Source organism: Macrobrachium nipponense, chromosome 13 (genome assembly GCF_015104395.2).
Source record: "Macrobrachium nipponense isolate FS-2020 chromosome 13, ASM1510439v2, whole genome shotgun sequence".
NCBI classification, from domain to species: Eukaryota; Metazoa; Arthropoda; class Malacostraca; order Decapoda; family Palaemonidae; genus Macrobrachium; species Macrobrachium nipponense.
Window position 1 is genome coordinate 75905680 of NC_087206.1, and position 16700 is coordinate 75922379.

A 16700-nucleotide genomic window follows, 5' to 3' on the forward strand; every position below is an offset into this window, starting at 1 on the left:
AGGTCAGTGATCTACCTTACCCGCCGCTGGGAAGCGGGTGTAAGAACCAACATACCTTTCTTGCCAGATTTTTTCTCTCTTATACCTGTCTCCTGAGGGGAGGGCTGGGCGGGCCATCAATCGTATATGTCTGCCAGGTAAGTATGACAAAACTTTATTGTAAAATAACAATATTTTGTACATGAACTTTCCTGTCAGACATATACTTAGCTGATTGACACCCTTGGTGGAGGGTACAAGACAGAAAATAACAAAGAAAAGGTAAACAACACCTGTTGTAGGAAAATACCTTGGTTCTTACCTTGTTTAGGCTGAAGACTTCATAGATACTGTCTATTAGTCTGCATAGCCATAAGAGCTACAGCGAGGGCGTGACCTACAGCTGAAAAGACTCTTTGGGTCTACTAACGGGACTTGATATCCGCTTACTTAGTAGAATCCAAGTCGGATCATGTCAATGGGGTTCGCCCTCTTCTATGACAGAACCTGTCCACTACCAACGCAGTGAGCTTCAAAACCAAATCCGATCACCTAACCCAACTAGAGTTATTAGTATTTACGAAACTAAAAAAGATGCCTACCTGCATCATTTTTCATACAACCATATGAACTCAATTAACAAAAACAAGGGAAAAAAACTACTAAGGATATGTTCCAGCTCCCTGTCCCCAGCACCGAATCCGCCGATACGTACGGGCCTAAAGCGAAGCACTCGTCATACGTAATACTGACGTCTTTTAGGTAGTGGTTGCGAAAACTGAATTACATCTCCAGAATGTAGTTTTCATCAGATTCTGAAGAGACATATTCTTATTAAAGGCCAAGGAAGTGGTAATTGCTCTCACTTCATGAGCCTTGACTTTTAGGAGCTTGAAATGTTCTTCATTACAAGATCTATGTGCTTCTTTCACAAGACTTCTAATGAAGAAAGACAGCGCATTTTTCGACAATGGTCTGCTGGGGTCCTTTACAGAGCACCATAGTCTGTCCTCAATGCCCTTAAGGGTTTTCTTCTTCTAAAGGTAGTATTTTAAACTCCTAACAGGGGCAAAGAGTTCTTTCAGGTTCTTCCCCTACTAGCAGGATAATCCACGAACCTCAAAGTTCCTTGCCAAGGATTTGAGGGGTTCTCATCTTTGCTAAAAACGAAGGAAGGAAGGAAACAAACCACGGAATCTCCTTTGAAACCTACCCTTCCTTCTAGGGCATGAATCTCACTAACCCTTTTAGCGGATGCTAAAGCCATGAGAAAGAGAGCTTTCTCGTAAAATCTTTGAAGGAGGCTAAATGTGGTGGTTCAAACCTAGAGGACCTCAGGAAACGAAGAACCACGTCCAGATTCCAACTTGGAACTTCGTTCGAAGTTTTCTTGGAAGTTTCAAAGATCTTAATAGATCATGAAGATCTTTGTTATTCGAAGATCTAAATTCTATGTCTGAACACAGCAGCCAGCATGCTTCGGTATCCTTTGATAGTAGATACTGCCAAACCGCATTTTTCTCTGAGGAAAACTAGGAAATCTGCTATCTGAGTCACAGAGGTACTGGAAGAGGAAAACTTCTGGTTCCTGCACCACCGGCGAAAAGACGGTCCCACTTCGACTGGTAGACTTTAAGGTCGAAGGTCTTCTAGCTGAGGCGATAGCCTTAGCAGCTTTTGTCGAAAACCCTTCGCTCTGACAAGACTTTTGACAGTCGAAAGCCAGTCAGATTGAGAGCGGGGAGGTTTCTGTGATACCTGTCGAAGTGGGGTTGTTTGAGCAAATCTTGTCTTTGTGGAAGTGCTCTTGGAAAGTCCACCAACCATTCCAGTACCTCTGTGAAACCAATCTTGGGCGGGCCAGAACGGAGCTACTAGCGTCATTCTTGTCATCTCCAAGATAGCAAATTTCTTGAGGGTTTGTCCCAGTTACTTTGAAGGGGGGAAAGGCGTAGACGTCTAGACCTATCCAATCTAGGAGAAACGCATCCACTGATACTGCTCCTGGGTCTGAGATCGGGGAGCAGTAAAGTTCGATTCTTGCGTTCCTTGCTGTTGCAAAGAGGACCGATGTGAGGTCTGCCCATCTTCTCCACAGGTCTTGGCATACCTCTGAGTGAGGGTCCACTCGGAAGCAGGAGTTGATTCTTCCTGCTCAGGAGATCGGCCCTGACGTTCCTTTCTCCTGTACGAATCTGGTGAGAAGACTGATCTTCCTTGTTTGAGACCACAGCAGAAGATCCCTTGCTGTTTCGTACAGGGAGAAGGAGTGCGTCCCCCCCTGTTTTTTGATGTACGCCAAGGCTGTTTGTGTGTCCGAATTGACCGTGCACTACTGCATTTCGGACGTGGGGCTCGAAGGCTTTCAATGCATCCAGACTGCCATCAACTCTTTCTTGTTGATGTGCCAGGACACCTGATCACCCTTCTAGGTGCCTGACACTTCTCTTGTCCCGAGCGTCGCTCCCCAACCTGCTTCCGATGCGTCGGAAAACAACACATGGCTGGGGTTCGGCATGTAAAGAGACATTCCTTCCACAAAACGAAGTGGGTTGTTCCACCACCGAAGGTCTCTCTTTTGATTCCCCTTGAGATCTTGAAGGAGAACTCCAGATCTAAGGATAGACGCCTCCAGTTCTGGTATAGGAAGAAACTGTAGAGGCCTGAGATGCAACCTTCCTAGAGAAACAAATTGCTCCAACGAGGAGAGTGTCCCTAGCAGACTCATCCACTCCCTCGCTGTGCATGCATCTTTCTCTAGGAAGGTCGTTATTTTCTCGTAGCAACGAGCTATCCTCTCTCGCGACGAAAAGCCAGAGAAGCTATCCGAATACCCAGATAGATCCGCTCTTGACTGGGGATTAATTGAGACTTCTGGAAGTTCACCAGAAGTCCCAGAGAACTTGCCAATGTAAGGGTCTTTTGAAGGTCCTCCAGACATCTTTCTTGAGACTCTGCTCTGATTAGCCAGTCGTCGAGATAAAGCGACACCCTCACTCCCTCCAAATGTAGCCATTGCGCCACGTTTTTTTCATTAACCCGTGAAAAACTTGGGGTGCAGTCGATAGGCCGAAGCAACAAGGCCTTGAATTGGAAGATGTTTCCTCCCATCATGAATCGTAGATACTTCCGTGAAGAAGGATGGATCGGCACATGAAAGTAAGCGTCCTGAGGAAGTTGTCTCCATGGCGAACTTCCTCTTTTCCACAAAGACGTTCAGGGCGCTTACATCCAAAACCGGTCTCCATCCTCCTGAGTTCCTTCGGAACTAGGAAAAGTCTGTTGTAAAAGCCCGCAGAGCGGGGATCTTTCACTAGTTCTATAGCCTCCTTCTCTAGCATGAGATCTACTGCTAGAGAAAGGTCTTGATTCATGATGGGGTCCTTGTACTTGGCCACCAACTCCCTCGGAGTTGTCGTCAATGGTGGTCTTGACGAGAAGGGAATGAGGTATCCTTTGCTGACAATCGATAGGGACCAATTGTCTGCCCCTTTGTGGGCCAGACGTCGGCAAATTTCAGTAGTCTGGCACCCACTGATGTCTGAGTCCTTGATCGCTATTTTCTCCCTCTGACTGACCTAGAGAAGGTTTTACCTCTCTTAAAAGGTCTAGTTCCTCTGGTTGAAGAACCTCTGACAGCGGGTCCTCCGTTGAAAGGGCTCCTGCCTCAGAGGAGTCTCTTTCTTGGTCCTTGGGTTGGAAGACAGAGCGAGGTTTCCTGGCCGCCTGGGCTAACATGTCCGGAGTAGCCTTAGCTGAAAGGGCACTCGAGACATCTTGAATAATTTTCTTGGGGAACAGAAGAGAGAGAGTTGAGCATACATAAGCGAGGCCCTTTGTGCATGTGAAACTGCCTTAGTGAGAAACGAACAGTAGATAGACCGTTTCTTATAACTCCAGCTCCAAACGTGAGGAGACTCACTCGATCCGTCTCTCACTGCTTTGTCCATGCAAGTGAGGACGCAGAAGATCTTCAGGAGACAGAGAATCTGGGGTCTGGGTCTTATTAGCCAGAACTCCTAAGACCAATCAAGGGGAAGTTGAAAACTTACCAGGACTCGGAACATTCCCTTCAGTAGGTGTGGTCAAGTTCGTTCATCCCCCACGTAGTCTTGGCGGACAAGAGGGCGGAACTGACGAGCAGAATCCACCAATGAAGAGAAGTCCGAGTCCGCAGACGAAGGGAGAGCGAGGCCTAAAGGTTCGCCCGATTCGTACCAGAATCCCAATCTGCCAGTCAGTTTAGACGGAGGAAAGAAAAAACCGTCTTCCCTTTCTCTTCCTTAGAAAGGAGCCATTCCCCAAAACCTCTAAGCGCCTTCTTCATGGAAACAGTAGGTTTCATCCTTACACAAGACGAAACCTTCGACGTCTTCGAAGGTGGAGAATAACGAAAGAGGAGAAGGAGGAGCCACAGGAGAAAGGATATCTCCGAACTCTTGCAGGAGCAAATCTGTCAGCCTCTTATAGGAGGAAACAGAGGAGTCTTTTGGCCTCTTCTTCTGAGGGTCATGTTCTTCTGAGCTGAAGAACCCTCATGATCCTTAGAGGCGACTATTCTTAAAAGAGTCTCTAGAGGAAGTAAGACGTATACGTCTTGGAGACAAAGCTTCAGAAACGTGTCTACTTGCAACATCCTTCTTGTCTGGAGGAGTGCGTTTCCCAGATTCTTGGAGCCTAACAGGAGTAAGGCGGCTGTCAGGAGCAGAGTGCCTGTTTGAAGAAGAACTTCTATCAGGTTCTTGGCGCCTATCCAAAGGAGAGCGGCTACCAGGGCGAAACAGCGCCTGCCATATGAGAAGCGGCTACCAGGCTCTTGGCGCCTGAAACCGAGGCGAGAGGATCTCTGGCGACGAGCGCCTACTAGGTGAGCGCCTACAAGGGGAGAAGCGCCTGCTAGGATCTCGGCGCCTGACTCGAGGAGAGTGAAAGTCAGGAGAAGAGCGCCTGCCAGGAGAAAACGCGCCTAACAAGCTCTTGACGCCTGTCCAGCGAAGAGCGCCTGTCCGATTTAGGGCGCTTGTCAACAGGAGAGTGGAGGCAAGACGAGGAGCGGCTACGAGGCGAGTAGCGCCTACTAGGCTCTTGGGCGCCTGTCAAGGGGAGCGATCCTGTCTCGAGAGCGTCTGTAGGGTGAAGATCTCCTACGAGCAGTTGCTCCTTTGTCCGAAGGAGAAATCCTGTCTGTCAGGCGAATGGCGCTGGACGAGATGGGATCTTGTCCGAAGCAGAAAGTCTCCTCGAGAATCCGAACGCACAGGTGAGCGTGCCGCTTCCGTCGAATAGCGAGAGTCAGGAGAGGGGAGTCTGGACTTCTTTACAGGAAGCGAGACGTCCTTCCTACGACGAGACGACACGCAAAGAGAGCCAGCCAGAGCCGAAATCTGCGCCTGAAGGTTAGCCAACACCCTTGCAGGAGAATTCACAAACTCTTGAACAGGTGACGAGGCTCGATCTCTGCTCGGGGAACGATACTCCTGAGATCTCTTAACGTTTTCTTCGCTTCCACCTCAGGCTCTTCCGAAAAAAAACTTCAGGGCTGGATGGACGGGCGCAGGAGCGTTCCAGGCTCTCTTCGAAGGGCGCGAGGCTTCCGAAGAGCTCCATCCTCGTTTTAGGAGAAGGCGAAGGCGAAGACGAGAAGCATTGGCGCAATATTTTCTCTCTTGGAGCGATCCAAGGTAGCCTGGGAACGATCAAAAGGAGCTACCGAGGGGACGCCTGACCGGTGGGGATGCTCCCTAACCTTCCTGCGGCTTTCGACTTTCCTCCTCCACTGGGACTGGGAGTCTGGAAGAGGTCTAGGCCTGGAAGCATTAGGGAGCCGATCAGACGCACCCTCCACTGCACTGGGTTCACTGCACAAATCACTATTGGAATCACTCTTACCTTCTAATTGTTTTGATTTTCCTCTCCATACTGCGAATGGTGGCTTCATGGAGGCCACTTCCGAAGGCGCATCTTCGGCTTCGGTGCAGGGAGCAGGAGCTGAAACTGACAAAGGAGCTACTTCTAAAATAGGATTATCTATATCCAACTCGCTAATACGAGATCTACTACTGCTCCTAGAAGAAGCTTTCCTAACTTTATCCTTTTCAAGCTTCCTCAAGTAGGACGACAAAGACTTCCATTCATCCTCATTCAGCTTTTCACATTCATTACAAGGGATTATTAAAGGGCATTCATTCCCTCTACACTTCAAACATACCGTGTGAGGGTCTACCGCAGCTTTCGGTAGCCTCACCTTACACTCAGTCATACAACTCTAAACATAGCAGTTTTTCTTAGTATCAACATCAGACATCATGAATCCAAGAAAAATCCAAGAAAAGTCAAATAACTGTCCACAAATCGCGAATGGCCAGGCCAAAGATCGGGTACTTCACCAAAAGTCCGTAGAAACAATCCAAGGCGAAAACGAGAAAAGAATCCAACTGTCAAGAGGTACGACAACAGGTGTGGTCGACACCGACGACAGAAAAAATCTGGCAAGAAAGGTATGTTGGTTTCTTACACCCGCTTCCCAGCGGCGGGTAACGGTAGATCACCTGACCTACCTGTCGCGTTAGCCGCGAGTTTTTGAATTCTGTCGTGACGTCAGAGACGTAAGCTAAGTATATGTCTGACAGGAAAGTTCATGTACAAAAATGTTTATTTCCACTATAAACTGAAAAAAGGTGTGACATTTTTGTCCAGTAACTTTATATTTTGACAACAGGAATCAATACATGTTGTAGCCAGTAGCCGGATCAAGCCTGTCCATGATTGTTTAAAAATGTCAATGATCAAAACCCAAATGAGAACTGCATTAGGATGCCAAGAACTGCACAACCTGAACAGACATGGGCTATAGGCTACATAAGACTAAAGTTTCAACTACAAGCACAGGCATCTACTGATGATGTAAGCACTGCACACCACAACAATCTTAATATGATGGCCGTTATGTCTTGTCTGTCCGTCTGGTCATTCATTCACGTCCAAACACTGGTCTGATGGGCATGAAGCTTAGCAGGGTTATATTGGGGACCCCTAAGATGGTTTATAATGGGGTTTCATCCTAACCCTCCCATCCTAATTTGCTAGTAGTTATCCAAAATAAAGGAAGGAAATGCACACTCAAACTCATTTACTAAATATCACCAACCTCAGGCTATAATTCAGAATAATTGCCATTAATATTTTCACGGATTTTCAATGTACAGGGATAATCATACCATTATTTCTACAGATTCTTTACTGCTGTTAAGTACTGACGGAACTCTAGTTCTGCCTTGGTTTTTTAATCTTTTGACATATAATTGTCAATGCTACAACTGGATTTTCTCTACAAAAAAAAATACTTTGGATTGAAACTGCAATAATGTGGTACCTTGGAAATGATCAGTCCTCTCAGTTCTTCAAAACAACAATCAGCCTACCGACGTTATACAATCCCACCTCTCACTATCCCTCAAAAACAATATCTTTTTTAAGAAATGTTTTTCATAATCAATTCTAGACACTAAAAATATTCTCTAAACACCAAAGGGGACTAAACAGATTCTGGAGGATGTTTTTCAATGTGTGATTTCCAAGGTAATGTTAGGAAACCGGTAAGGGCACAGCAGGTTATACGGGATATGTACTGTTCAGGATGGTTACAGCCAGGTACTGTATTCAAGTAAGAAACAGTAAGGTCTGCTTATGCTGTGTGTTGTTAGTTATAGCAAAACTAGGTTAGGTTAGGTAACGTAAGGATGGTAAGCTGAATAAATTTCCTCCAGTTGTAACATTCTGGTAGTGGACTTTTCAAGTTGTTTATAATTAGAGACTTTATTTCTGGGCAGTATTTCTTCCAGTCTTGTTAATGATATACATGTTTCTTTGAATCACTTTCATTGTAAATGAACACCTTCCGATAGTTTTTAGTTCAATGAATGATAATTTGTCAACCAAACCAAATTTCTATTAAAATTTGTTTTTGGTTTAATTAGTAATGCACATATCCAAATATCATGAATGCTTAAATTAAGTGCTTCTAGTGACCTGGTGGCAAAATGTAAATGTATAAGTTGCCCTTTAAGTAATTCAAACATAGACTGTCTTCCTGCTGCATTTTAATGTGAGTCTACAATAACTATATTTTGGAATGCATTCTATACTATCTTAGCTCAGAACTCCGATCCCTATCATAACTTACCTGACTTAGGGTTCAGAGTCCTAACTAACCGGTGGAGCATGCCAAAAATGAACTGAAAGTTGCCAACAATTTACATATATACTATATTTATAGAGAAATCATTGATTGGCTAGACAGCCAAAATTTTTGAAGTCAGTCACCAACGGCTATTGATGCTGTAAACACACAAAACAGAAAGACAGATGACAGAAATTAAATTGTCATGAAAGAGAGATCAACGACTTTTGTTAACAGACAAAACACACACAAAAGAGACAATACAGAACTGATGTTAGCATTCATAGGAAACTTATGAGCAGTAAAGTAAGCTCTTAAAGCTGATAAAATTTTCAAGTGTACAAAAATATTCTTTTCAACACAATATTTTTCCAATACTTTTGATAAAGTTTTTAATATTAATTTTGTTTACAAACTATTTCTTGTTTCTGATTTTTACTTCTTGTCTTTCTGGCAACCTCCTCCCACAACCTAGACAAAAATCTAAGAAACTGGACCCATGGATTTCTATTCAAGTCATTAAAAAAAATAGGTAAAAAGCTATACTGCACAATAGAAACCATACTTCAAGAGATACCATCTAACCTAACTTAGGCCTCTGGGTCCTAACGGGGCCAGGAGAGATTCGCTGTCCTTCTTAACCCTCAACCTAACCTGATCGTGAGTGCAGTATATCATGCCCACAGCCTATGCATGAACAAATGGTAATTCTAAAGAATAGTTCCCCACGGGCTGCAAGGAACATAACCGCGGCTACATCCACTTGGGATTGGGGAGTCAATGTGTTTTTTCGCCATGTTTAGTACTGGCCCCTGGGGGTTACTTACAGTCGTCCGAATAATGTTCCTTAAAATTTTTGTTCAGCAGGTAAAACTGCATAGAAAGACCGCAACTGCCATAGTCTAGGCCGCCGCAGAATAGTAATATAGATCTACCCAGTACAGAATAACTGTGTGGCAAGGTTATATCCACCACAGGCTACTAAGATTAGTCAGAAATGGTAAGGTACAGTTAATATTGAACGAGTTGCTGTTTAGATATATGGTTTGCCTGTCAAAAGACATATCCAGGCCATATGATACACTTATGATATGGAGCCTGTGCATTGTAAACATTATTACTTAATTCTGTTATAATCTACTCTAATCTATATTGGACAAGTCAAAACTGAACTAAGTGTCATATAATTCATGGAATATATTAATTAAGTTAAATTTGACATTATTATGAAAAAAAAATATCCCGGTAAAATTACAGTTTCAACCATTATGGAAAACTGGAATAAAAATATATTTGTTGCATCGAGATAATGTAGTTCCAACGGATTTAACATTTATTTTGACTGCAAACCATCCGATTTAGAGATTTACTATGTAATTGGAGTTAAAAAAAACGAGTTTTCCAGAAAAAGGTAAATGTCCAGGAGAAGGCCGCATCCGTTTTTTTCAAGTATTAAACGACGAAAAACGGCAAAAAAAACGACCAGATTGGTGTTGCACATCGCATAGAAACATGAGGAAATTAATAAAAAAGAAAAACTAACGAGTTACTCTTACACACAAAATGTAAGCATCAAACCTACTAGACTACAATTAAGGGGGATCCCAGTGGGAAGCGGGGTTTTTGGGTGGGTGGGGGGAGGAGGAGAAAAGTGATTTTCGGGGCACTACCGAACCTAATACAACCACCTAACCTTACCTAGGGCCCTGTACCCCTACCTAGGCCTAGCGGCTGGGGGGGGGGGGGGGGGGGGGGGCCTCCGCCCCCCGTGCGACCCCCCCTTAAGGCCACAGTGATTTTCGGGGCACTACCGAACCTAATACAACCACCTAACCTTACCTAGGGCCCTGTCCCCCCCCCCCCGCCCCCCCCCCCCCTGCGACCCCCCCTTCCCCCCCTTAAGGCCACTACCTAACACATCCATCAAACCCAAATCCAAAGTGATGGTACTGCTGTATACATCGTTATACTACCACCATTATAATATACTCTATAAATTAATGAAGCTTACCGTAAACTGTTGGTTGATAAAGATGTGCTGCTGTTTGAGGAAACGTGAAGCCGTTGCAAGGTTCCCTGACATGCAACTTAAAGTAGGAAGTGGCCAGGTACCCGACGACCACATTGCACTGCAAAACAATCGGTAGGAAATCCAAGGTTTGTCAAAATTAATGCCAGAAGGGCCAGCCACTGCCTCTGCCATAGGTACAGGAAGACAAAATGCCGTTTTTTTGCTAATTATTCGAGTATTCAGTCAACAAGGATACCAGTGGACACTAGACAGGTAACTTTTTTACTCCGCTGAAATGCTATGAAACTTAGTTTTCGACTAAAGTCGCTCGTAATTGGTTATGAAACCCATGACGTCATAACAATGTCACACCTCTCAGCCAATAATGAGTAAACTGGAACTGCTTTTGTTTGCGTAAGAAAGTAAGTTAGAGGGCTCATTAAAAGTAAACATTACGTAGAGGAAACACCTCTCCCGACTTAGGAAAAATTCGAGGTAAAAACTTATATGTTTTTTTTTCTCTGTAAGTATGCATTAGACGACAATGTATGAGAGAAGAAGTGTTTTGTTATCACGTGCTTTACTCGGGAAAAATATCAATATAATAGATTTCCCATAATGGTTGAAACTGTAATAATACCAAATCCCTATGAAATTAGGCTAAATACATTTTCAAGAAATTTTAAAAATCGCCAATAAACCCTAGCCTAGAGTTAAAACCTTCAGCCCACTTCAATTTCAAGTATTTTAGATAATTTTAAAGCATTTAGCCTTTCTATAGTTCATAAATTAAATCCATGAACACTCATAAAAACACACTTATGAAAAGCACTTGTTGAAAGAGAAAAATACCTGCATTGTTCAAGATTCCAATTAAGATGAAGTAAGAAAGCCGCCATTGTGTTGTCTGCAGTCTTGACTCTGGACTCTGGACTGGAGTCTGGACTCTGGAAGTTCTTGGATTCATTCTGTTTAATATTTTTTGTAAAATCTGAAGTATATTTTAAATATCTGTAATTAATAAAAAAAAAAAAACAATACGATGCTCAAACCATATATGTAAGATATGATGCTGTAATAAATTATCAAATCAAGTTTTGAAGGTAAGGGCACAATCATTTCATAGTTAATGAAAACGTTATCGTAGATAACAGTTCCAAGTTCCACCGCGTTCGAATGCGTGGACGACATTTCACCCAAATATAAGCTTGTTCAAATAGGCTACAGATTCGCAGGAGTAAGTGCAATAAAAATATTTATTAATAAACTCTTTAGGTTTTTAGGTATTTACATGCTATGCCATAAAAGTATATGATACACCACATAAACACTATAAGTCCTGTCGAACGAATTTAGATGCATTTCTATTAAGTACTGAGGTTAATAGTTAAGAGTATTGAAGCTCGTTCCCTGGTAATTGGGAGGCTAGCTGGACCTAATGAGGCTTCTAACTGTAGTTATTCGCATCATTTTTGTCATAAGAAAATTAATGATTTCGTCTTCATATTGTGAATTGCCTTCTGTCAGGTAACCGACAGAAGAGAACTATGTTCTTTGTATCAGTTATTCAATGTAAAATCCAAATGTATCTGCTTGTTTACCAGCATGGTAGAAATAGGCACCACACCTACTCGAGAATGACACACTCATTATTCTTATTTAGTTTTTCTATGACATGCTTGAGTCATTTCTGTATTCAGTAGAGAGCAGAATAGAGTTTTGTGGTATATTTGTGGAATGGAATATACATTTTAGGCCAAAGACCAAGCACTGTGACCAACGAGGTCACTCAGCGCTGAAAGGAAAATTGAGAACAAAAGGCTTGAAAGGTGTAACAGGAGGAAAACCTCAAAGCAGTTACACTAAGAAACAAATGTTAGGAGAGGGTGGATAGCAAGATGGAAGAGAGAATATAAATGGAGGTACAGTAGAAGGAATGAAAGGGGTTGCAGCTGGGGGCCGAAGGGACGCTGCAAAGCCCTTTTAGTAATGCCTACAGTGCACCATTTAATTCACTACGTCTAAAAAATGTGTCGAGGTTCCAGAATATTATGATTTTAATTTATTTTTTAGATGAACTAAGAATACCTTAAAGTTTTTTTTTATATTAATGTGAACTTTGTAAGTCAGTTCTGTAATCGCAGTAATTGTGTGACCAGTCTCCTTCCTCCCAAAATAAAACTCGAATGCAGAGAGAAGGATCAGCTTTGGGCCAATTTTTTATTTTTATTTTTGTTTATTTTTTTTAACAGTTATGTGGTGTCGTATTGTGATATTTGTGCTATAGAAAGCGCGATTACCCTAATTCTTTGAACTCTGTAATTTTGATTAGTTTAGGGGCATTTGAGTTGTAACCCCGTTTCACTTATTTCTTATATAATTACTTGGTCGATAATGTTAACCTATAGTTATTCAATTAATTTCAAGTTTAAATTGGTTACGTATTTTTCAATGTCTTTCCATTTTATTTCATTTACCAACGATTTTCAATTTTAGTGAAGGGTGAATATAATATTTGATTTGATAAATTTTGTGTTGTGTTTCATACGCGAGTATCTTATAGAAACGACGAGAGAGAGAGAGAGAGAGGAGAGAGAGAGAGAGAGAGAGTAGAGAGAGAGAGAGAGAGAGGCGAGCAGCTCTCACAGCAACTTATGATCTGAGTTCATGGTCTTGAGGGACTGCTCTGTAAGCGGAAGTACTTAATTGTAGTACTATTCATTAATACTATTAATGCATTATCCTTGTTAGTACCGGCGAATTGGGTCGTGAGATATCTCCCAGTAATCTATTAACCGCAAAAGGGAGCTTTGTGGTGTTGTTACGGAAGGCTTTTTGGCCAAGTAGCAAACATTAAGAAAATACAGTCCACTTTGTCCATCCAATTACTTCTTTGCCACAGACGATGTTTGTTGATGTCTAAATATCAATCAAGGTTACATAATAATAACAATAAATTTCATCGTGGAAATGCGGTGTAATTCGTGTACTAGATCAAGAGTATGTTACAGCACGGAAATATGTCGGGTAACAATAGAAGTTAACTGTTTTTTTTCAAATTTTGGATTTTTTCTTCATGATGGCACAGTTGGGAATTAAAGTACAGCGCTCAATTCGAGCATCGACGAATATTTACTTGAATATCCAAGTTACGAATCTACAATGAATAATTGAATATGAAAGTTAACGAATTACAATGAATAATTGAATATCCCAGTTTAACGAATCTACAATGAATAACTTGAATACCCAAGCCAACGAATCTACAATGAATAATTGTATATCCAAGTTAACGAATCTACAATGAATAATTGAATATAAACATTAATGGATCTACAGTGAATAATCGAATATGGAAGATAATGGATCTACAATGAATAATTTAACATAAACGTTAACGAATCTACAATGCGTAATTATATGTCCAAGATTACGAATCTAAATTTGTGACAGAGTTCTCTTTAGATATGATTTCTCAAAAATATTATTAGAAAGCCACCCTTTCTACAAACTGGATGATTAATACATACTGGAATGAGTGTACTCACTGCTATTTGTAACTTAGATGAAAATCATAAAATCATATATGCAATAAAAGCAGTTTTGATGAAAGTATATGTATTTCTTATGGTTATTTTTTGAAAACTTTATTAAAAAATCAAACTAAAATTTCAAGTGTGGAAAATAGTCAGGTGGTTTTGATAACTCGCGTTTTTCCATACGTCCATCCACCAGGAGAGGTTGCTCGTTTTCCTTCGTGTTCCTGGATTTTACATCGAAGGGATTCATTAATTACTTAATTGTGATAAAAAACTTCATTAATAAGCTAATTGCTGAAACATTTTTCCTTTAGTGACTTTTTCATCTTAGATTCAAGGTCGTTCCCCTCATTGAAGAGCATCTGTGCAGGTGAGAGCAGTCTTCTGGCCTAACTAATTCTTTGTCAATTCCCGAATGTTGAGAGGAACAGAGAGCAATAGACCGAAAGGCGTTAGGCGTTTCAGAGCCTTTGTCATAAAACAGGAAATGTTCAGCAATAAGTGAAATTTGAATAATGACAGACTATAGGCCTATTCTGATTGACCGTTTACGGTCGATTGTATTATTAGAATTTAGACGCATAGGCCTAAAGGTGCTTCCTCAGTAACTTAAAACAGTATACCATTGTTTGAGGAATAGGGTTCTGTTGCTGCAGGATAGGCCTAAAGGCTTCGAATTCTCACGTGACTGAATGAAAAATTAATCTTTCTGAAGTGGAGTTAGATTGATTTTATAAGAAAATAAATTAGTCAAAAGCAGATCATTTAACATTGTCTGACAAAAAATAGATACAGGTAACTTCTTGCAAACGTTGAATATTATTAAAAGAATGTAAGAGAATTAAGCAAAATGATGACTGGTAATATCTGGAAACTGAAGCAATGCTAATAACTTCTAAATTGTAGACATCGTTCAAAACGGTAAACAACTACTAAAGAGTAAATGCACTAACACGAAATCACCACAGTAACCTGAACTTCTTTTGAATAGAAATTTATATTACTTTAAAAAAAAGTTTAATTCCATAATCACATGAGTAAATCAAAACCGGATCATTTAAAAAAGGCCTTACGTAAAATAAAGATAACATTGTCTATGGCAGCCTCCTACAGATACGCTCGATGTTACGGTCCATGATTAAATCCAAGAAACATAGACCGATTGGAAATAAGGTTTTTGGTGTTCAGATCCTTAGTGTTAATAATAATGTTGGGTAGTATTAACTCAGAAATAGGAGAGCTATGAAGATCGATGCAACAGTCAGATATAGTATAGTACTAAACACATTATATATGGATAATGTGTGTGTGGGTAATTACAGCACCCCTTTGGCGAAGTCAATTTAGTGGGAGGGCAATTTTTCCATGAAAAGTGGGTATTCCCCTACCCAGTTAACGTGTAAACTTAGGCCGTTATCTTAGGGTCTCGGCATTGACGATCGTAGGTTCGTGGAATTGTTCTTCGTCATTATTAGAATACTTTCCAGAGTTAACTTGCCTTGAAAGGGATCCATTGCCCAGAGGAACTCGAGTAATTAAACAATCTAACTGCTGAAACATTTCCTTGATGTCTTTTTCATCTTAGATATGAGGCACCATCGTTCTCCCTAATTGAGAACACATCTGTGCAGGTGAGAGTAGTTTTCGGGTCTGTCTAATTCTTTGTTAGTTTCCAAAGGTTGAGAGGAGCAGAGAGCAATAGGCCGAGCTGAGAGAGGCTTTAGGAGTTCAGAGCCTTTGTCATACTGTTACGGACCGAGAGAGAGGTCAGCTCCAAGTTCGATATAATGATAAGCAAAAAGATTTTCAACACCTACAGTTCAAACTGGGGATACGAATATAGAAAGATACACAAACACAACAAGGTTTATTTACAAGCTCACTAACAAAGATAAATGCAGAATGGTGTCTCCTATTTACATAAAAACAAGTAAAATCTTACAATGCGTGAACTGGGGAAACGGTGGGGTATTGAAAGTACTTGATGGCGAATTTTGCGCTGTCGAGATCTATGCTCGAAGCGGTGACTTCACACAAGAAGAACATACTGTGACTCTGTCGTCTACTTGACTCCATATTACAGAAAACAATGTATACTCTTGATGCTTGAAGGGCAGGAACAACTCAAAACCTCTTATATGACGTTTCTCTCTGAGTCTTGCTCTACGTCTAAATGCCTCGTCGTCCACTCCCGGACGACTTGACCAGATCCTGATTAACTCTCGAGCGCCTTTTCCTCTCTGATCCTTCGTTTTTTTCCTTCTTATCTTTTATCTCTCTCTGATGATCTCTGCTGCTGATCTCCTCACTGATGATCTGAGTTTGTGACTCTTCCTGATGATCTCTCTTCCCTGCTACTTCGTCAGATCATTTATAACGGTGACCTGAGGGGCGGGGCCTAGGGTGGGGGAGGCGGAGCACAAACGTCACAGACTCCCGAGATTACTAGAACTTCTGAGAAGGATCTGGACGAAGTATTACATCAGAAATCGCGGCGTTCCTCACGTCCGTCGCGCCTGTCAAGTTCCTCAACACTCCTGCTGATTGTAGAACCATCATGAGAACAAGCGCCTCCAACACACACACAATTACCTCCTTGCTGCAGAACTTCTCGAAGATGCGTTTTCCTTTCCTTTATCTTTCTTTGCTATACAGCAATTACCATGACACATACAAACAGGAAATGTTCAGCAATAAGTGAAATCTGAATAGTGACCCAACCGACAGTCCATAGGCCTATTCATACTGGCCGTTTATAGTCGATTGTACAGGGTCTCCATAAAGTCGCAGTACCATTTTAAGCATAAATACTTGTGATGGTACTGGGACTTTATGGACACCCTTTATCATTAGAATCTGAACGCATAGGCCTAAAGGTGCTTCCTTACTACTTAAAACAAGAGTCATACCATTGTTTGAGGATTACGGTTCTGTTTGCTGTAGGCCTAGGCATAAAGGCATCAAAGTTTCACATGGCGAAGAATGTGGTAAT

General features: G+C 41.6%; 1 long non-coding RNA gene across 1 annotated transcript in view; it reads right to left on the bottom strand.

Moving 5' to 3' along the window:
* LOC135225498 (uncharacterized) overlaps positions 1-11089 on the bottom strand; it is a 48269-nt gene extending 37180 nt beyond the window's left edge. The window contains exon 1 of the long non-coding RNA XR_010317009.1: positions 11022-11089. This is a non-coding gene — a long non-coding RNA (uncharacterized LOC135225498). The remainder of the gene's footprint in view (positions 1-11021) is intronic.
* Between the last annotated feature and the right edge of the window lie 5611 nt (positions 11090-16700).